Below are 21,866 nucleotides of genomic sequence, written 5' to 3' on the forward strand. Positions count from 1 at the left end.
AAAACTTCTGTCTGACCAGACATGGCTTCATTCATGCGGAAGGAATGTCGTCAGCTCCGACAAGCTTTGGTTATATGGGAATTTTTGCATATTCTTATTTTTTGCTTGCCTTGAACAGGAGGCCCGATGTACGTCCACTGAATGACGAAGGCCCGAGATCCTGTAGATTTTGAAGTGCTCATATCTTGCGCTTCCCGAGTACACTCTTTGCCAACAACTTTTCGCATTTCATCCAGTCGTAGAGTTATCTGTCTAACTTCAAAAATAAAGGCCCATCCCCCCGGAGTCATTCCGTTACCCTGGCAGTCCGCCATATGTCAGTTCTCAGCATTTCTGTCACATACCGAACTCCAGCGATTCTAACGCGTGCCTTTTTTTTTGCAGAAAAAATGTGGTAGTGTCTATTATCAGGGCAATTGTGAGAATCACCGTCAGAAAATTTTCATGACAGTCGCCTCTCATTGGCTAAGAGCGCTACCAGGAGATTCTGTTCGACAAATATTCCCTAAAAAAAACGCGTTTTCAGCTGCCCCTGTAGCGCTGTGGTATATAGTACTTGATTTTAAACGAGAAGGCTTAGGCTGGAGTCCGACATTGCGATGTTTTTTTTTTTTTTTTCAAGCTTTCGGAATGTTTCGGTCATCGCGATTTTGTTAATCCTTTTTTTTACTCTGGTTTTTACTATATCAAGAGGTCGACGCGCAGGACTTCTATAATAGGTTGAATTACGTTTAATATAGGTTGTGTTCTGTGCCGTTGGGCTGGGTTAGACAAGGTTTGTTGCAGTTGGGCTGGATTTGGGTAGGTTATGACGCGTTCGGTTAGGTTACGCTATAGGTTCGGTGAGGTTATGTTACGTTAGGTTACGTTGGGGCGTAATATTATTCAGCAAACTTTAGGCCAGCCAGCTTTTAGGGAAACTGCCGTGAGAATTTCCCGGAGGTAATTCTCACGGCTGCTGTAGGATTAGACGCAGCCAAAAAAAGAAAAAAAGCCTTCAGATTTGTAGGCACGTTAGAATCCGGATCAAAACCGAAATCCGCTTCAAAGCAGCCGGCAGCATCGACAAGGACACAAAAGCCCCCCGAGATCCAACTCAATAATACAAAAAAAAAAAGATCCGTAAGCACCACAGGAATAAATCTTGGCGTATCTAATTTCAGTTTTCGATGGGTGCACCTTAGCTACATTACGGAAAGAGTTCACCGTACCTTATCCAGATGTGACAAATACTCCTACTGCTGCAATTGGCACCTCGTTTCAGCCGCTACGGCTTTCAGGAGGTACCACTATGGACAGTCCTTTACCCGCAGGGTAATTTTAGGGGCGAAGCCCTTAGGGGCTGTTGTTGAGCTAGTTGGTTCATGCTTATTGGAAAGAATAAAAGGAGCGCTAAGCAGACGAAGACGAAGTAGATACACACACCGCCACATACAGGCGAGTAAGCCACCAGAAACATGCTCCAACAATCACGTCCCCCGCTACACAGATTGTGCTAGCACTGTCGTGTACAGTATCCCGTTGGACTGCGAGAAGGTGTACACTGGCCAAACGGGCCGGTGCTTCAACGAACGGGCCAAAGAGCACCGGCTGGCCGTTAGCAGCAACAGCGGCGGGCACTTGGCGGATCATTGTAAGCGATGCGGTTGGCCGCCATTCCTGGACCAGACGACCTTCTTGACAAAAGCAGGAAACAAGACGGAAAGGCAGATTAGCGAGGCTTTCTTCGTAAAAAAAGCGGGCGATGACTGCGTCAGCAAGCCGTCACTAGCACTTAGTGGCAAAGAGCTGTCTTTCATTAAATATAGCGTATAATCAACCAGTGTAGAACGTGCGTTAGTCGTCATGGTTTTGTGTCCGTAGTATCAGTAGTGCGCCTGTGTCAATTGCTGTTACTATTTTATCTGTGAGGCTTCAGCAAATATTGATTCCTGGCTGTAATCTTGAACCTGTATTATTGGCCTGTGTGTAAGTAAGCATGGTTTTCATTAATAAACAGTTGGATGGCGCCTGAATGTGGTGTGTGGGTCTACTTCGTCTGGGTCTGCTTAGCGCCCCTTTTATTCTTTCCCCTTCGGGGCTTGGGCTGTTGGCGTCTCCTGTCGTCGTCGTAATTGTCGTCTCATGTAGTCACTGTACGGAAACACCGGGAAACTCGTCTACGCCTCGCGCTAGAACGTAACGCGTGCTAAGAAAGCACCGCGACTTTCGTTTACGCCTCGCGCTGGAGTGCTTCGTAACGCGTACTAAAAAAACACCGGGACACTCGTTTACGCCTCGCGCTAGAGAGCTCCGTGCTTCAAAGACAAGAGACCTTTACAGCAATGCTGCCCTCCAACGATTTCATCTCCGTTGGCAAAAACGCCAAGGCGCCAGAAATAAACTTGTACACTGCATGAATCGCTGCTCCCCAGGTTTCACATTAGTGGACATGGCCCGGGATTTTTTCCTGGTGACAGGGAGAGGACTCGAGTGTCGTCATGCACACTGGGCGTCCCAGAGACATGAGTGCGCGATTTGCGCAAACAAAGCCACATTTTGAAGGAAGGATTCATCATCTGCTATCATGGACGTTTTCGCGAACTTGAAGACTATTTGACAAAAGTCACAAAGAAGCGGCGAATTAACCGACGGCCCGTCACGTGGTAAATTATGAAGGGGAAGGCGCTAGAAATAGCAAACGCTTTCAATGTTCCAAAAGGAGGATGAGCAAGCTTTTGAAGCGCACGGGATTTTCGCTGCCACAGTTGCATGCGTCAAATAAAATGTCTTCTGTGACGTACGTGGGGCCATGGTTTTTTCCATCTGCAGGATAGCATCGGTGTGAACTACTTTTCTCGAATTTTCTGACTAAACCTACCTGGTATACAATCCTGGGCGCGTTAGAGACGTGCTTATGCGGTAAGTCATCACAGCCGCAGCTCGTCAGTTCATAAATCCTGATTACGTATCATTGATAGTGCGCAATGTGGATCTTATTTCTGCCGCTATAAGAGAAAAACTTCCTCGCACGGGCGTTGCAGATTGCGTGCACCTACCACAGCAACCTTTGTAATTGAATTTGGAGCAGCCTTCGCAACAGCAATCCCATATGCCTCCACCACCACCCTGAAACCCGGTGCATGCGTCCTTTAACAGAGGCGACACGCGAAATGCCCGGAGCCTTAACCGCATCCCTCTTTCCTTCGTCTATGGCCCAGCCCCGCCTCATTTCATCTGTCATTCCGTTCCTTCTCCCACTGTCCCGGCCGCCTTCCATCTTCGCGGGACAAAGTGTCAGCCTAATGGAGCGTGCCCAAATAAGCCCGAACACGATCTCGTCACCCGTCGCTCACGCGGGCAGGCAGGCGGCAGAAACGAAGCGTGACGCCCGCCTCCGAAGCGAGCGGAAGAGATTGCGCAAACCGGCGGTGACGAAGTTAGGGAAACAGGGAGAGGGGATCGCCGCGCATCTAGGGAAAGGGGAGGGCACCGAGTCCGAATGCAGCTAGACGGGATTTCGCGGCGGACACGGGGTCGCGCTAACTCGCTAACTAAATTCTGTCAGGCGCAGTCACACTCTTCACCCCAGGGACGACAACACCGCTGTTTGGGCGGGCCGCGGAACAAAAAAAGAAAGCGCTACCTTTCGGTCGCGATGTGCGCTCGTCTGTGCGCGCGTACGCGCACACATTACGGGGTCGCGGGCACCCCGGCAGCCGCGAAATAGGGGCCAGACGGTATTCACCGAGCGTGTGGTGGTGTATAGAGCGTGTCGTAAGGGCTATTCACAGCGTACGTAAACAGGCGCCCGGCGAGCGGACCTGCCGCTGCCAATCAGCGCCCGAGCTGAATCTCTTACGGAATGCAACGCGGGTGCCCAATTGAGTTATTCCAGCGCCGAGAAGGCACCTCGCTGTACCGTCCGCTTGGAGCCCCGCCTGGCCTGGCCTAGTTGTCCCAGCCTTATACGTCTTTCCGCTTAGGACGATTTTTATTTTGCTTCAGTTCATCTTTACGACGGAACCTTCGCTTTTCTTTCTAGTATTTTTTTTTGTTCATGGATTTTTTCGCTCGAGGAATTATGTCTAGGCGAGTTTAATGTTCTTTTGTAGGCGGGTAAACATCGACAGCACTGAAAGTTTTGACCGCTTTCGGACGTCTTTTCCGTATCTGTTAATGTTTCCTTTAATCTGTTCACTTGCTTCACCCGCGAGTGTTGCGCACCTGTCGACTCTGATTACAGGTGCCACGCATTACCCCTACACCATGTCCCTGTTAACCTGAAGTTGCGTAATCATAATACACAGGGAAAGTGCGGGCTGATTAGCTTGATGAGCTTTAATTCAACTCGGCGCAGAGTACAATGTTCGGAATGAAATTTTGCTGTCCTTATTGGCCTCCAACACCCCAGCAAATAACTTTATGGAAACCCAACTGGTGAAAAATTCCGTTCTGTTGCTGAAATCTCCAGCGCCAAGATTTTCTTGTTTGTTTTCGTGTACGTACGGTTCTTCAACACGCAATCTATGAGCAGAAATACTCAGAAATTTTTATATGCAACTCAGACGCAACTTTAGGACACTGAAAATATTAGTTCGGCTTATCGCCGACACCAGTTTACGCCGACACCAGTTTACGCACTGCACTTTGTTGATTGCTGTATCGCCGCCTTGTATTCTTTGAGTTGTTAGGGGAGCACAAGTTCGCTCCAATAAACTTGTTTTTCTTGAAGACAACTGCGTCGTCTTTGGCAACGTGACAATATGTTTACTCTGGACGCCAAACTCTAACGCTTTGCTAAACAGCTTCGCTGTAAAAAGGGTGCTTGTCCCCGGAAATCAGAAAGAAGCACAAGCCGTGGCGCCATAATTAATAGCTTTTTAAAAGGGTTTTCTAAAAACTGCAATTTCTAAGTTTTGATTGAACATTTTGTTTTCTCAGGCTTACGTGCATGCGGCTAGTTCAAGCCATAGAAAAGTAACGCTCCCCTTTACTGGGCCAAGTTCACAAGCAGTCCAAACAACAGTCTGTTGCATTCAGTTAACATTCTTCTCATCCTCTCTTTTCTCTCCGCGCCCACTCCTCGATCGACCTCTTCGTCTTCGTCTTCGTCTTCACAGGTCATCAACCCTCTGTCATCAATCCTCCTGGGTTGATACGGCACTACGTCGCGCGCAGACGTTGCTTCTACGATGTTGCTAGGTGCATTGCAGCCGATGTATTTCAAAAGTTCGTCTTTACGGGGTGTCTTCACAACCATGTAGTGTCCCAAAAAGGGGGCCTTTTAACCTTGTAGACGTTTCAGGACAAAAAAATTCACCCCACCTCCCCGAAGGGAATCGTGAGGAAATGCGAATGCATTTCTTTTGCGCGAGAGTGCACGGAATTTATAATTAATGAGGAGACGGTGATTTGTAGCGTAACCATTTATTTAACACCTGTTTGTGTTGTCGTTGTACTTGACGGCCACGAGCACTGCCTTGTGGTCGGTAAAGTGCACAGTCAAAGGGTCTTTGAGAAGCATGCGGGCGTGGAAGAGTGGGGCGAGCGTCGAGAGGAGAAGCACCGAAGCACCGTGCCTACCCTCGCCTGCACTCTCCCACACACGCGGGAGCTCCGGCGAGCTCGCGCGATGCGAGCGCCCTCACACGCCCGAGCGCGCTCCTCCTCTCCACTCACTCGCCGCTGATCCGCCCGCACCACCTGCTCCGGTTGCTAGGGGAGAGGAGGAGCGCGCGCATTCGCAGCTGTTGCAATGGGAGAGGGGGTGAGAGCGGAGAGATAACACCTGCGTGCGCGTGGACGCCGCACGGTGCCTGCCATGGCTCGACTAAGAAATGCATTCGCATTTAAAACATAATCATCAACGTCAAGTTAAGAACCTTGGTCGAGTGAAAACGGGTCGTAATGCATCTTCATCGCAATCCGATATGTTTCATTTTCTCTCTTTGACCTTTCTTGTTCACGGAGGTCTATTCGGTAACTCTCAGGAGGTGATCAGCATGCAGCTACAATGATTTTTCATTACATGCGAAGTATAGACTGCATCCTGTAGCTTTTTTTGTGGGAGTGGTTGCGGTGTGCAACCGCGGCTTCCAGAGCCCATTTCCAGCCCTCTTTGAAATCTGGATAGAGGGAAATGAACTCCTTGACAACACGTACAGCTCTCTCAAGTAACCCATTAGCCTCAGGGTGGTACGGCCATGAGAAACACGGCTTCACACTGAGCTGGCGAGACTAATTCTTCAACTGCTCTTTCCTGAAGGGTATGGACCGTTGTCGGCCACAATTTCTTTGATGTCTTTGAACATATTTCGGCTCAAGAGAGAGATGACACTCTTTGCATCTTACTTTCCGGCATTACATGCGACCATTCTTTTGCGCTCATTAATTGCCAGTAGGAAAGATTGAGTGCCGCCTCTTCCCTCAACTTTTTTTCCCGAGTTCAGTGAAGTCAAGGTGGGTTATTGCGAATGGTTCTTTGGAATGTTCTTCGATGACAGTTACACTAAATACCTCTGGACTTGAACTACGCCTTGCAGATTTAACACTGGTGACAGGTCCGTACGTGGCTCGGTGACGCGTGTGTTATTCGTTTATTACGCGTAGTGCGGGCCCTGTCACCTTTCCGTGCTCTGCCACAGGGTCAGTGAGTGGTCACAACCGAATTAGTGAAAGCCCGAGAATCCATTGCTGCCTTTCTGTGAGCCGTAGATGAATTAAAAAGGGAACAGAATATAAGACAATTTACTGTGCAGGACCGCACAACACTGTGCAGGACCCCAGAGCTGGCCGCGTCCCGGTAGCGTATTTCCAAACACTTCGCTGCACAGAGCCCTCACGTGACATGTCTGTTCGCGTGATGGAGAACGGTACTTAAACGTGGTCATTGGCTCCACCCCAATCCTAGAGCGACCAAAAGCATACGAAATCACCATTATTAACAAAAAGACACCTAGATTTTAGTTTGAAATAAAAAAAACCAAATTAGGAATGCAAAAAAAAAAAAAAAGAACTAGGAGATAGACCTGCTGGGGCTCGAACTCAAGCCGTCAGCGCCAGTACTCAGTAGTCTACATCGAGGCTACAGAGCCCGAACTGTGGGCTCGTTTTGGCAGGCGCTCAAAGGAATAGCGCGTGCAGTGTCATCACACATGTCACGTGGGCGCTCTGTGCAGCGAAGCATCTGGAAACACGCCTCCCGGTACGCCTTTGAACAGGTTTGATGCCACCTTGCTTCAAGCACAAAAGAGTGCGACCTAATACATGAATAAAAACAGCAACAAACAAAGTTTAGTATATTGTAGGCCCAAGTTATCGTCTCTAAAAACTTAACTCTCAGTCACTACCAATTATTGTGCGAAGAGAATATTTTTACACAACCTGTTCCATCCCGCTCCTATTCATTTCGTACCCCCTCCCTTCTGCTTATCGCGTAACCGCGCTCTCCTGACGGGGAGGGCGAGATAGAACTGCCGGTTCATGCGTCAAGCTACCTCACGCGCACAGCACCTACAATCGAAAACGCTCGAGCCTGCCACTTGCATATTTCCAAACTCGAACTCAACACTCTGAAACAAACTGCAGCGCTCAAATCAGTCGACACCACGCTCCGACGTCCGCCCGCTGAAATACCTGCCACTTCCCCTGAAAAAAGCAGCCGGGTGCGGCAAAACTTCGCAACAGTCAGTCGGCCGTCGCAGTCCGCGCGGCCAGCGCCGAGAGCGATCGTCGGCCGGATGCGTGGGATGCTGAGGAGCTTCCTTCCTCCATCAAACCGCGCGCGGAAAAGCTCGGAAAGGAGGCTGACAGGGGACGGGGAGGGCCGAACGACAGCAGGTGCGCTTTGGAGGGCGCTGTAAAGTGGGGACGCGGCTGCCACCGCCGAGCTTCGCTCACAAGTGTCGCGGCCGGAACAGTGGGATTCGCCACTCGGCCGGCGGATTTGGCGTAATCAAGTGAGCGCGCTCGCCGGGGAACGCTTGATTACGCGTCGACGCCCGAGCACGGCAGCCGAGGCCGCGTTCCGACGCGGTACCGCGGCTTGCGTTATTGGAAGCGTCGTGTTACGCCCAGTGCCGCCGCTTCGTTCCCCATCTCCTCCTCTTCTATCGGCTCCTTTCAGTTGTCCTCCTAGCTGGGGCTTCTCTGCACTGCTTGAACTGTGCTGTGCGGGGAAGCACCACTCCCGTATTTCCCCCCTCCCAACTGGTCCACGCTGTGCATGCGCGAAGCCAAACACGCCTGCACGATGGAAGATAGGACGCTGCGCTGTGGGGGACGCCGTACGAAATGAGCTGCTTGGTTCGGTTCCAAAGTTTTGGGACGGGGTTCACCCCAGGCTAGAAGTTGAAAAAGGTGAATTGGGCCCTGTGCCAAAGAGGGGAAAAGGCTACGAAGTTTTGAGGAGTGATTTTTTTAAACCCGAAAGTGTTTTATTCCGGGATTCACAAAGATTTCACTTACGTCATATGCTTCACAGAAGTGACGCCAGTACAACGAAGAAAGTGGCCTATAAAGGGTGCACCCCTGCGCATAGGGTCTTCTTGCGGGGAAGCAACCATTAGTACTAAAGAGTACGTTATATTTCTGGTTGTTCGTTTTCGCGTTTTACATTTTAACATGAAAGTGTTTTATGCCGGCATGCACCAAGATTTCACTGACGTCATATCCGTCACGGAAATGACGCCGGCACACCTTTGCCGAAGCGACCCGCCAGCAGGACATCGCTCGCCAAGCACACCCACAAGACAGCCGCCGACCCGCAAATAATGCTCAGCTGCAGATTTCGCTGCACATTTCACTTTCGTGTTTTACCGATTCCTATGACAGAGGAACCAACCACAGTTTTTTTCTAATCACGAAAATCGAAAAAAAGGAAACTGATTTCTTTGCACAAGCTTTATGATTATGTCAGGTATATGAGCACTGACGCTGCCTTATGGAAATCTGGCATGCTCCGAAGGCTAGACTACGACATTTGCGTGTCTAATGGAGCCCATTGCGGTCAAAAATGTACTCCAGAGGCTACCGAGAAACATTTAAAAAAAATCATCTTGAACCAACCCAGGGAACGAGGTAGATTGCGCTGTTTGACGTCCGGATATAAAAAAATACCGCGGAACTCTTTGACGATTTTTTTCCTCTCACGCTTAAAAAAATATAAAGCTTGGGTATGCCTAAAAGCAATCGCATGGGGAATTTCTGTGTATGTTGGTCTGATACGTGCGCAAATGACAATTTGTCTAATTGGACAGCACCTAATTGGGCCAAGATCAAGCAGTAAATCGGGGTTTCACGACAGGTTATCCGTGCGCAAAAAGAAAAAAAAAAGAAAAAGAAAAGGAAAACGAAACGCGGACAGCCCTAGCGTTCTGCGTTCTGATTGGGCATATCCGATTATCTCTCCCTCATAAGTGCCCAATTCCGTTCATCGACGGCGTCATGTTATCTGCGCTTCCATCGGTTTCTTTTTTCCTAACTTCAAAACTTGCGGGAAACTCCCAGGGAATTTCGAAGGGCGGACATATTCTGAGACTATGTCTTCCTCAGTCATGAAAGCGACAGATTAGAACTTGACACCCCAAAGTTACGACGACTATTAGGCGTGAAAAATAAAATAAGTACACGTTTCCACTCTCACATCCTACTGAAAAATGAATACGAGAAAGTACAGATCTAAATTCACTCAGCGGCGCGGAACGGCGTTCAGCGCACTTATCGCTCGCCTGAACTGTAAGGCGGCCCAAACGTCACCAACCTGTGATCTAAAATGAACGGAAAGAGAGAGAGAGAGAAAAAAAAAGAAAGAAGGGAAGAAAATACTGCTGTGAACGGGAAAGCGGGACGCTCGTCGTCACATCGCCCATAAACGTACGCAGTCTTTATAATTTCAATCGACAATTTCCAGCCCGGGATAGAGCCGTATCCGGACCCCCTTACCGAGTAGGCGGTGCTCGGCAGGCCGCCACCTAGCGACTGCCTTAATCTTTTAATCTCCTCCGCTTGAACGCCTCGCGTCTTCCGCGCTCAACGCTAATCTTCGAAATCGCTATACGCACGGCGCAGTGGTTCCGACCCCGCGCTGACGCTTTAAAGAGATCGTTTTATTTTTCTCGGGTGTGTCATACGTTATTTTTATTCCCTGATCCCGGCCAGAGGATTACGAGCTTCGCGTTACGGCTCAAGAATTTGCGTCGCTAGATCGCAGGACACCGGCGCAACGTTAGAGGATTACTGTCTGTGACGACATGCTGTGCAGCGCGGAAGTGTATGTATGTGTACGGGGACGAACGATTGCCCGAGACGGCCTGGCGGGGATGCGTTGCAGCACGTTTTGATCGAAGAGACGAGGGGCTTACGGAGGTTGACCTATAAAACGAAGTCGTTTCGACGCTCGAGTACAAATTTGCAAGTGAAAGGCAGTCCACTACTGGCGAAAATTAATTGTCTCGGAGTATTTCATTGAAACAGCCCGTTGCACCCACGCTGACACGTCTCTGGGCCTTGATTGCATAAAAGATTGGCTCCAAAGGTTACAGCTTATGTATCCGCTGTAAGCTAAAAGTACTCATAGAATAGGAGGACGCACCGGCGGAGGAGTAATCTGCATTAAGGTGAGCCATAGGTGCTGATGCCTGGACATCCTCTTGGTGGAGGGTTTCCCTTATGCCAGGAAACCTACTTGCACTGGCCACCCGGGCCCTCTAGGCTTCACTGGAAGGAGAGGTCGGAGCTGGCCAGCTGTGCCGCTCACTTCTCGCACGCGGCTTGGAATTAGGAACCCGCCGCGGTGGCTCAGTGGCTAAGGCGTTACACTGCTGAGCACGAGGTCGCGGGTTCGATTCCCGGCCGCGGTGGCCGCTTTTCTGATGGAGGCGAAAAGCAAAAACGCCCGTGTGTTCGAGATTTCGGCGCACGTAAATGGTCCCCAGGTGGTCAAAATTAATCCGGCGCCCTCAACTACGGCGCGCCTCATCGCCTGCGTTGCGTCCGCGCGTTAAAGCGTACAATCAATCAATCAATCAATCAATCAATCAATCAATCAATCAATCAATCAATCAATCAATCAATCAATCAATCAATCAATCAATCAATCAATCAATCGGCTTGGAATTCGGACTAATAAATGAAGTGGTAATAGAGGGGGCAAGAAGGGGGGACGCAGGCCATAGGGCGCGGTACATGGCATGGAGTAGATAATTGTGGGGCAAGAGTTAGTTTGCAGTCATGCGAAGATGGTATCTTCGGCTTTGGATAGACGCGGAAAACGGGAGAGAGTGCAGCAATTGCAGCAGAAGTATTTCTAAAACGCCGCGTTTTGGCGCATCGCTTACCTTTGTACTTGAAAAGGTACTGAAGAAAGTTGCAATGGTCGAAATGTCTCCCCACATTGAAGACACAGCCCACGTTGCGGGTCCCTCCACCTGCTTTACACGACATTTTCAGCTAGAAAAAGGCGTTATAAAGTCCTGTAGCCTTCGGAACACTCTCCCCGCCGATTTTCTACCGGCGGCCATGGGGACGGAATGGCAAGTCCGCAGCGACAAATTTACCGGGTTGCCAGTGCGACTAAACTGTACGACCTAGGCGTGAGGAAACAAAAATTTGAAGTTAATCCCGAAATGGGTAATAACCAAAACGTTGTGAGCTCAGATGTCATGAAAGCAAATTCAAAACCATTGTGAAGTCGTTGCTGCGGTTGGCCTGACGGCTGCGAACTGCGCATAATTTTTGGTGTTCCACGACCTATTAGAAGTCACTGAACAGACTATAGTGATGAATAAAAAATCCTGTGGAACTAAAATCTGCACACGTGCTTTAAACCGAAAGCCTAGAGGTTACCAGGCCTCTTGGTGTGTGCGTCTCGTTCTTCGCGCTCATTTCTCCGTCTTTTCACACAAATTACTCTGACAGCCGGCAGACTGGCCGTAATTCAATCGCAACTTCCCCACAGTCAGAGCTTCCCTGCGTGTGCAGTGGTTGTACTCACGCGCCGTCCCGTTAACCCCTCAGGCGGCACACATCCGGGTTAATTCTTGTTCCCCCTCTGGAAGAGATCCGGATTCGCCCAGTAGTAAACCACTTGCTCGGTGCTATTCCGCTTCAATTCCCAGACAAACCCAATTACAGTACTATGTTGTTCATTATATAAGGCAAATGCCCTAGATGTCCCGTAAAACGTGAAAAGTGACCGTAACCCTCGTCGTCCTCCGTCAACACGAATGGTACCGAAATGGCCGCCTCTGGGAGAAGGAAGTAAGCTTTGAATAAACACATAACGTTCGTGTGGAATCAGTACCCGGGTCGCTGGAGCAGGAGCCAAGTGCCCTAACCTCTTACACCCCACCTGTTTTACTCACACACAGTTACGTTCACCTGTTACGCCACCCTGCTAACTTTTTTGTCGCCGGTCAACGATTGGAGATAGCAATGTGCCATAACGTACTCGGCTGCTATTTGGGGTCCCGGTTTCAATTCTCATATTAACTTCAGTGTCTCCTTAGAGTGAAAGCCTTAGATATCTATGTTTTAAGCTCGCGCACGGAACGGGAAAGAGTCACGAAGAAGGAGCTTTTTAAGAAAGCGCAACACAGCGCGCTTTAGGAATGGTAAACAGTATGCACCGGAGGAGAGTTATGAGAAAGAGCGCCGGACCATAGAACGTTCTGAAAGCGCCTCGCACACGTCGTCGAGTGGCTAGGAACTTCATCCCACATCGCTATGCGTGCCGACAACCGCAGGCTCTATAGTCGCGGGTGGGGAAGACCGACAAAGTACGCCGTGGAGAAAGAGGCTAGAGCAGCTCGAAATACGGCTTGTCGTAACCGCCGTTGGAAGGAAGCGGCTATGGATCACGCTGCGTTAGCGGGCCGACGGGAGCAACGTGACAGTTCAACAGATAGTTCAACAGCCGATATACAGAAGGAGCACGTTAAAGATCCTCAGGAAGTCAAAATTAATAATAAGCCCTCCACTACGGCGCGCCTCATCGCCCGTGTAGTGTCGGCGCGATAAACCCCACAATCAATCAATCAATCAATCAATCAATCAATCAATCAATCAATCAATCAATCAATCAATCAATCAATCAATCAATCAATCAATAAATCAATCAATCAATCAATCAATCAATCAATCAATCAATCAATCAATCAATCAATCAATCAATCAATCAATCAATCAATCAATCAATCAATCGATCAATCAATCAATTCACAGAATGTCCAACAAGGCTGCCACCTTCACACCTATGTTAGCGATCTGTGCAAAAGGCTTGCTGAGATTGTCTGTATACTGACTCCGAGTTCGTTCTCAGTTTCCACAGACTGTGAAACAACGCATTCACAACTGTTCATTTCCCTCTTGCGTTTACGTGCTGCCACCTGGTGCGGGGCGTGAATACGTGTTCTAGTATTTTGTGGTTGCACAGGGTACAAAAAAAGATCTCTCCGTATGATTGAGAATAGTTCGTACTATAGCCACACACAGCCCCTCCTTTTTTTGTTAAACATTGCACCAAATACCACACTGTAGAGCACATTGCATGCTTCAGCGTCGCTGTAAAAAAGCCGCAAAAACTTAAGCAATTTCTTTTATTCAGCCTCACAATTAACGCGCAAAGCAAACTATACCCAACAAGAAATAATGACTCTTACACACGGAGCGTGAATATATGCAGGAGGGGAAACGGCAAGTTGCGGCTGGCGCGGGCCAGCGACGAGATAATGTCAGAATGAAAACCACCGTGGATTACGAAGCTTCGTAGCTGTGGCGGCGAAGGAAAGGGTAACGGTACTTGATGGACGAATTGATTCGGTGGAAAGAAGTTAAGGGCGCTAAACGGACGCAGTCGAAGGAGACACGAAAGACATATACAGGCGCCAATCTATACACGCCATCTTTTATGTCTCCTTTATTGATGTCCGTTTCGCGCCCTTTTCTTCTTTCCAGTGAAACAAATGTTGTATCTCGCACATTCGTAGAAAGTTCTAAGTCTCTTCCGTAATCTCCTATTCGCGCTTTGCTGCGGCGGCCATTTTGTGTGTACCGGACAAGAACTCCAACAGAAGCAACGGTCTTTCGCGCAGTGGGGCATCTAACGCTTTCATCTTAAAGTTCTCGTTAAATTAATCGGCCAGTGATGCAATCGTGCATTTGCTTTTTGACAATGGTGCATTTGCCAATGATGTAGTCGTGCAATAGAACACTCCCTTTTGCTACTTCCACGCAACACAAGTGTGCTTGCTGTGGGGCACGCTTTAAAGGCAAGCCTCGGCATTTATAGGATATTGGCACGGGCGTGAAGGTCAGCCGATGACCTCCCAGGGATCCCACGATTGAAAAATTCCGCATAAAGGGGGGAGGGGGGGAATGGTGGTGGTACGCAATAATAGGTTACACAAGGGACAGCCAAATTCTTACCGTAGGCGTACCGTGTCAGTCAATCCCGCCATACTACACACGCTACGCACCCACGAGGAGCATGAGCGTTAACTTAAGTCTTAACTGAGTGTGCACTTGTCAACGTGCAGGTGGGTCGGTCAGCCAGCAATTCAAGTAGGGCCGATGCTTTATGCAGAGAACGCTGTAGCTATTGGATGCTTTTTTTTACAATTCTCCCCCAAGGACACTGCTTTTCAAGCTTCAAGAGCACGAAAATAATCGACGCAGCGATGTCGGTGAAGAGAAAACCACCCAAGACGCCACTGGTACGGCAACTGAGCGACCATTGCCTGCAGAAGCGTGTTTTTATTAATCGATAAAAGCTCCGTGTAGTGTGTTAGCAGCGGGCCAACAGCCCTGTTTGTGATGTGTGCGCCACCGACGGGACGATTGAACACCTTCTGTGCCATTGTGACCGATTCATAACGCCGAGGCAACATCTCTCCACCAAACTTCGCTGACTCGACGACCACCCCTTTACAGCACAGACAATTTTGTGTCATAGGCGTTGTCCGTCACAGGCCCAAAAGGCTACAAAAGCCTCACTTCGATTTTTGAAGGACATGGGCCTATCTGAACGATTGTACGGACATTAGTACAATGCAGTGCCCTTAGTTCGCCAATTTTATCAGTGTACCGCCTTAGTTCTGCGCATTTTCTGGTTTTGTGTGCGTCCTTTGTACTGCCTTTGTAGTTGCCATGGTGACGCCTTGTGTTTTACCTAATTTTCTTCGTCTAATTTTCTCCTTTAATATGTACCACTGTCCTTTCCCATTCATTTCCCGTATACCCTCCCCCCTTAGTAGGGCAGCCGACCGGACAGTACCCTGGTTAACCTCCCTGCCTTTCCTGTACTGTTCCTTCCTTCCTTACGAGCGAACACTGACAGCAGGTGTTTTTAGTTGGTGCTTTTCAGCGCGCTTTTCTTACGCTAGAAACATCGCTTAATTCATTGGTCGAAAAGGGGAAATGCTGAAAGAAATTAAACCAAGTACTTGGGTTCGGGAGGCTTGTATAGGGTCAACTGCTGGTGACAAAAGATACGTCGTTGACTGAGCGCAAACTTCAGCGTGCAGTAATTGCTTTTGAGGCATTCAACATGCGCTTTAGATAGCTCTTAGTGGATTAGACTGCTGCCAAATACGACCATGACTGTTCTGAACGCCCGTTTGCTTGACTGGCCGATTGGTGATCGTTTGGTGGCTCGTTTTCTGGTGTCCTGACCATGGATACTACCTTCGTCAACTGCAAGCGGGTTCCCACGTTTTCTTGATCGTTCGCGTGCTCTTCAGGCTGCTCGCTTGCTCGCTAGTTCAGCTGAAACGATATTTTTAAATATATCCGTGCACTTCGTGCTTATCGGATGGAAATGTAAGTGTTATTTTTGTTTGTTGACAGCAACTGCTAAATGAAACCGCACTAGCTACTCCCCAGTTTGCGGTCTTATGCAACTCGGCCTCAGCTGTGATCACTTTGTTTGTCTCTTTCGCAGCGAAATATCTCCAACAACGCCGTCAAGGCTTCTTATCGATGACGCCTCCCTTCCCCTCTCAAAATGAAGGAATAGTTCCTTTAACAAGGTATATGTAAGTCAAATCTCGATATAACGAATCACGCGGGACCGCCCAAAATCGTTCGTGATTTTGAAATATCGTTGTAATGAAAAACTCGCGGTTATAAGCCAGTGCTGATACCTAGGAGTGAAAATGACGTACCTTGGCAGCACACGCGTGTGCAGACATTCAAACTCTCAAATCAAAACGTTGCACTCACTTCAAAGCAGCTTTATGAAAAAAATCCGTTATTTTATTCTGGCGAGTGCAGCAATTCGCACGAACTTCGTAGCAAGCTCACTCACAACAAAGAAATGCCTGCCCGCACACGTGAATAGCGTGAAAAACAGCCGAACCACCAACCGGCCGCCGACTGACACTCAAAGCAACGAGAGAAAAAAGGGTCAAAGGCGGCACCGAAGTGCCATTGTATTTTGTTTGTGGACTCTAAAACTAGCCTCTGGCTATTGGGTCCAACACTGTTTTTGCGTATGTTGCTCTGCAAAAATAATGAATAAAGCTTCAATCAATCAAAACATTAAACTATAGCTTTGTGGTGGCGCTAGCAATTGGCACTGAACAGGGTGATAATGATAATTACTCCCCTTGGGGGACCACACACAGAAACGGGGGTTTCTGTTTCGCGCGAGAGTTGCGGCGCTGTCACTTTACCCGAATGCGTAATACTGATGTTCGTCGACTGTAAAGGAGAAAGTAATTACATGCGCTATTCTGAAATATGCGCTATACTTAAATTCGTAGTTCTGAAATGTTTTTACATTGGCAATGCAGGCGATCTGGCGGGGATTTTGAAAATGTTCGCAAATGTGAGAAACTCGTTAATAGGGGGCTCTAAGTAACGAGATTGAACTCTATGCGAACGCAGCCTATGCATCAAACGTAATAAGGAAATCGTGCCACTGATGCACATCGACATCCATGTATACCGTTCACAAGGGCAAAGTATTAACTGATCCCTACTATTTTATTCGCCACTGCATAAGCTTCTCCAGGAGCGTGCACATGCTTGCCGTACTCTACAAACGGAAAACCGCTACTAACTTAGATGCCCACATCCGATTAGTCCCTAGCGAACCATCTTTGTTCGGGGAAAATTGCCCGCTATACACGTGCTTGTAAGGGGTCTCTGTCAGGCAGTCTGAGGCGAGCCTTACAAAAACCCCAAAGATGGCATCTATGACTGAAGGTAGCAGAATATTCCCTCCCACTACTATGCCTTCTCTCTATTCCTCCATGTACCCATCCAATGGGCTGCAATCCTCGCTACTGAATAAAACTAATAAATCGGTCAGTATTGAAAAAAATGTCCAGCGTAGCCTTTACGACACTCCCCCACACGCTCACTAAAACAGTGCCGAGAGCGACGCATGTGCTGAGTCCGCAATGGTTTATACATAACACTAGCGAAGGTATGGTTTTGGAGCCGGGTATATAGTCAACTCGGCCTCGCAGTTATCAGTGCTAAACGGAAACCGTTTTCACGGGCTCGGTGGGGGATGCTCTTCGACTACCGTCAATTCGATGTGTTCTGTCAAGGTCCGCGGGGCAGGAGCATGGCAAAATTAAACTTGCGCATCGTGCCCGGAATAGGCGCAGCGGGCGCAATGCCTTACGAAACACAGCCTGCGAGAGCGCTTCCTGCCTTCGACAGGTGTTCGTCGCCTACCCACGCAGCGGTATTTTTAAAAGCCCATGTATATATATATATATATATATATATATATATATACTTCCAAAGGTGTCAGTAAAGCATCACTATCGCTCAGCTTGCCGGCGCGTTTAGCGGCTTTCGTATACTTCAGGGATCCCACGTTTCGTACGGTATAACACGCAGGTGAACACTAAAGGGTACTCAGCACACTGAACCGCTGGAACACGCGAAAATTCCGACACGTAGGAAAAAAGGTCTGCTGCCATCGTGTACTAGAGTATACTTAATTCTGACCTAGGTAAGAAAATGAAGCTGAATTTCAGTCACAAAGAGTCACACCAAACTGGGGTCACTCTTCTACTAGAGCTATACAAGTACACAACTAAAGTGCACTTCGCCGCCATATTTTGGTCTACAGTGCCACCATACTGTGCTTGCGAATGAGTCAAGTAAGGACCACGCCGTTATTGACCACAACAGCAGCGGAAAAGTGAGATGAACCCTTGCGGCCAACATTTCTTTTTCTGCTCTCAGATGGGCGAGCTCTCGCCTGAGGCAAGAAGTTTTCAACAAATACGTCGCCTAATTTTTTTCATAGCAGGTTATTGCTTGTTTTTGTTTGCCTGCAAGGCTTCGCGCACTTTTTCGCCTCTTTTCTCTCCATATTTCGATGCCCTGCTAAGTGGTAGCGAAAACGCCGGCGTCTTCTCCGAACGCCGAGGAGAGACCGGAGTCTGGGCTGGTGTCCCAGCAGCGCCTTATTTTTTTTTTAGTAACTCGGTGCGGTCTCTTCCCTTCGGCGCCTAAACCCCCCAAGGAACCTAACGGGCATCTGCAGGCGACTGCACAGGCCGGCATTTGGTTCAGCTTTGGAAGAACCCCAGCGAGAAAAAGAGAGCGATCGAAGTCTGTAAAGTAGTGTTTAGTCGGCCATACGGGCAAATTTGTGCCTGCGGGTCGACGGCACCGGGAGGAAAGCAAGTAGAAAACGAACCTATAAAAAACTGGAACACAAAAGAGAAAGAAAATTAGAGAGTTCAGGGGAAAGCATTCGAGGAGGGGGGGTGGGAGAAGGATGAAAGAGCCCTCGAGACGGACCGCGAGAGGAGAGGGGGGTGCGGAAGGAGCGTCCGCTTCCTCCCCCTCTTCCTTGCGGCTACCTTCCCTCCGTCTTCTGGCGGGAGCATTAGGCGCGCCAGTGTGGCCAATGAGCAAGCGGGGCTTTTGTTTTCGGGCCGCGCTCGAGCCAATCGGAGATGCGGCGCCCTCGGGTTCCGCGCCCGGGGCCCCACCCTCCCTCCGTCCGTATTGCGTGACTCGAGACGAGAGTGCGCGCGCGCGTGCGGCCATGAAACAAAAACCGGGCAATGAGCGGGAGCAGATGCGGGAAGCCGGGAGAGGGGGCAGGGGAGAAGCGGGGGAAGAGCGTCGCCGGCGGCGGCGGCGGAAGGCGGTGTTTTCGCGACAGGCGACATCTTGCGGAGATTTCGCAGACCAAACGACTCGAAATCAAAATCCGCTCGTTGCGCGATGTTGGGCGGCTGTAATGCTTTCGGTTGTTCATCGCTTATTCTCGACGTTTTGCAGTACACCTTCTTTCGGCTATCTTCCGCCCAGTTAATGGCTCAGGTGCCTTCATTGCAGAATTTGTTGAGGGATGCAGCGAAAAAAAAAAATGCGGACTTGAAGGTACGCACTGCATCACAGCAACAACGTACAAAAATATAAATTGGGATAAAGTAGAACTGGCATCGTGCTGAAATTGTAAGGAATATTGCGAAGTTCATAAAAAAAGTCAATGCGAACACGACAATTGTTTTCGAAGAGGAACGAGTGTTTGAACAAGGCTGTTGGCCCTAGCTGGTGGGCTACGGAGGATTTCATTTCAGGGAAAAAAATCTTTGGAGGGAGCAACGAAAAGAAAGGGAGACGGAAAAGTAATAAAGAGAGCAAGAAAAAGAAAACACAAACAAAAAATTGACACTTAACGAAGAAAAACCTCTGGATGCTCTCGGCTTCGTAGCCTTCAAATTCCTCTTTAACTTTTGTTATTTTTTATTCCCAGGCAATGGAAACTGGCTGATAGTCATGGTGCGAGCCGACATCCAGGTCATGCGAGCGTAGTGCCTCCCTCGCGACAAACAAATAATTATCGGTAGGCGTTGTTTCGCGGTGAGCATAGTCGGGGGCCTCATCCATTCGTTCATGCACCCTACCAGCCTGCAACGCAACCGGTGCCGGCTGCCTGAATGTTCCGTGTAGAGGAGACTTTGACGGGGAATTATCAGGCTCAACGTATTTCTGAACGGCAAGGGAATTTACAGCCATTTTGAAGGGAATTGTAAGCTGATGGGGTGGAGGATGGCAAGGAACAAGGAAATACTCAAGTTAAGTAACTTTAAAGCGGTTCTGCCTGAATTCGCCCGCTTTTACGAAATCTCGTAATGATCGATGAGAATGCACAATTGCCCCTACTTGACATCAGTCGACCATGAGGTCAGATAACAGTACCAGGCCATTAATTTTTAATCTTCGACCCATAATAAAAAAAATGTACATCATCCCGCCCTGTGAAAGGGAATATCCAGCGCAGCTGTTTTAACCCAGTGCCTATAGAGTGCCGTCCGACGGCACTCTAGCTGATCGTGTCCTAGGCAAGGCTAGTGTGCCGTCCGACGCCATTCGAATATTAAAGACCAGGCTAGCACCGGCCCACGCGCCTGTCGTTGTGGTCTAGAGGATCCGTTTCAGTTTAGTGATCCCAAAGACGGTGGTTCGAGGCCAGCTTTTGGCTAGTTTTTTTCATCTCTAAATGGAGCTATGATTTTTATGGCTTAGGTTACTTTTTGTGTTTCAAATGATTTTTTTGCGTGCGTTTCGTCACGTTATGTTACGTTTAGGTTAGGTTGCCTTTCTTTACGTTGTCTAGAGCGATGTAATGCCAGAAGCGGCCATTTTGTTACAAAACGTCGGTGCACGTCGATATAGTGGAGTGCTTATGGTACCGCCGAACGGCACTCTAGACACGGCCCTGTTTTAAACCGTTACACACGATGATGGAGGAGGGTATGAAATGTTGCGCGTTGTCTCAGCGGGCTTGTCGCCTGCACTCGGCTTCTCCGGCGACAAACGATGGGTACTTACGCATGCGCTCAGCGCTTTGGGTGAGAACTGCTGGGTCCTGTTTTGCCCCACGCATGCGCTAGTCCTCGAATAACGTCAACCCCCCTTTCCTTTCGAGAGCAGCTGCAAAACTAATCTTTACTAGAACACATGGGGGATGGGGTTACCATTGTTCACCGGCACCTTATGTTAATCGGGTTTGGATGCTTGTTTTATGGTTTTTTTCTTTACAAAAATACAGTGCTTAATTCTGCACGCCTCATTAGCCTGACGCATGCGCCCAGCGTCTTGGGCTTGAACTGCTGATTCCTGTTTGGGATTTTTGTTTATTACACTAAAATTTTCGAACAACGAGAGGCTATCAGCTTCGCTTTAGAACAAAATGCCCGATTTGAGCCTTTGCTATGAAATCAGCCACATTTTTTCTTGGGGGGGGGGGGAGGGGGGGAAGGGGGGTTTTAAGGGCGTAGGAGCAGCTTGGGCCACGTTTTCTTTCGCACTTGTAACGCACTCTGCGACGCTAATGTACTTATATTGAAAGCAACTTATGTCACAGAAAATTACCGATGTCCCGTAGCGAATCCTTTCCCTTCAACGCGCAATTCTGTGTGTTTTTCAAGATGACTTCCTCCTGACAAAAATAGAATATTGTAACGCTACCGAACTGGTTGCATGCTGTGCTCAGTAGATGGCGTTGGCTATATCACGGGCAAATGCCACCGGCGGAAACACCGGGCCGACGAAGAGGAGAACGAGGTGCTTTTTGTGCACATGCAGGGCCCGGACACCACGCTCAGCGACGGCCCTCCCCCAAGCCTTGTAAATACCCCCTCAGGCCACCCCACCCACGTCTGAATGTCGTCGCAACAGCTTCGGCTCTTTCTGGGAGAGCGGCGATGGGCGGCTCCTCCGTGCCGCCGTGGCATTAGGGGCTGCGCCTGGCTGTCGACGCTTTGAGCCGGCGGTTACACGCAGCATCCTTGGGGCAAGACGGTGCAGGTGATGGCTCCGGTCACCCGAGCTTCCCAGATTCGGCAGCCGGCTTCCCCGAGCGGCCCACTGCTGAGGCCCACCGCTTCACCAACGGCAGC

Source organism: Haemaphysalis longicornis, unplaced genomic scaffold, assembly GCF_048455015.1.
Source record: "Haemaphysalis longicornis isolate Haplotype H1 unplaced genomic scaffold, Haemaphysalis longicornis Haplotype H1 scaffold_2, whole genome shotgun sequence".
Taxonomy (NCBI): Eukaryota; Metazoa; Arthropoda; class Arachnida; order Ixodida; family Ixodidae; genus Haemaphysalis; species Haemaphysalis longicornis.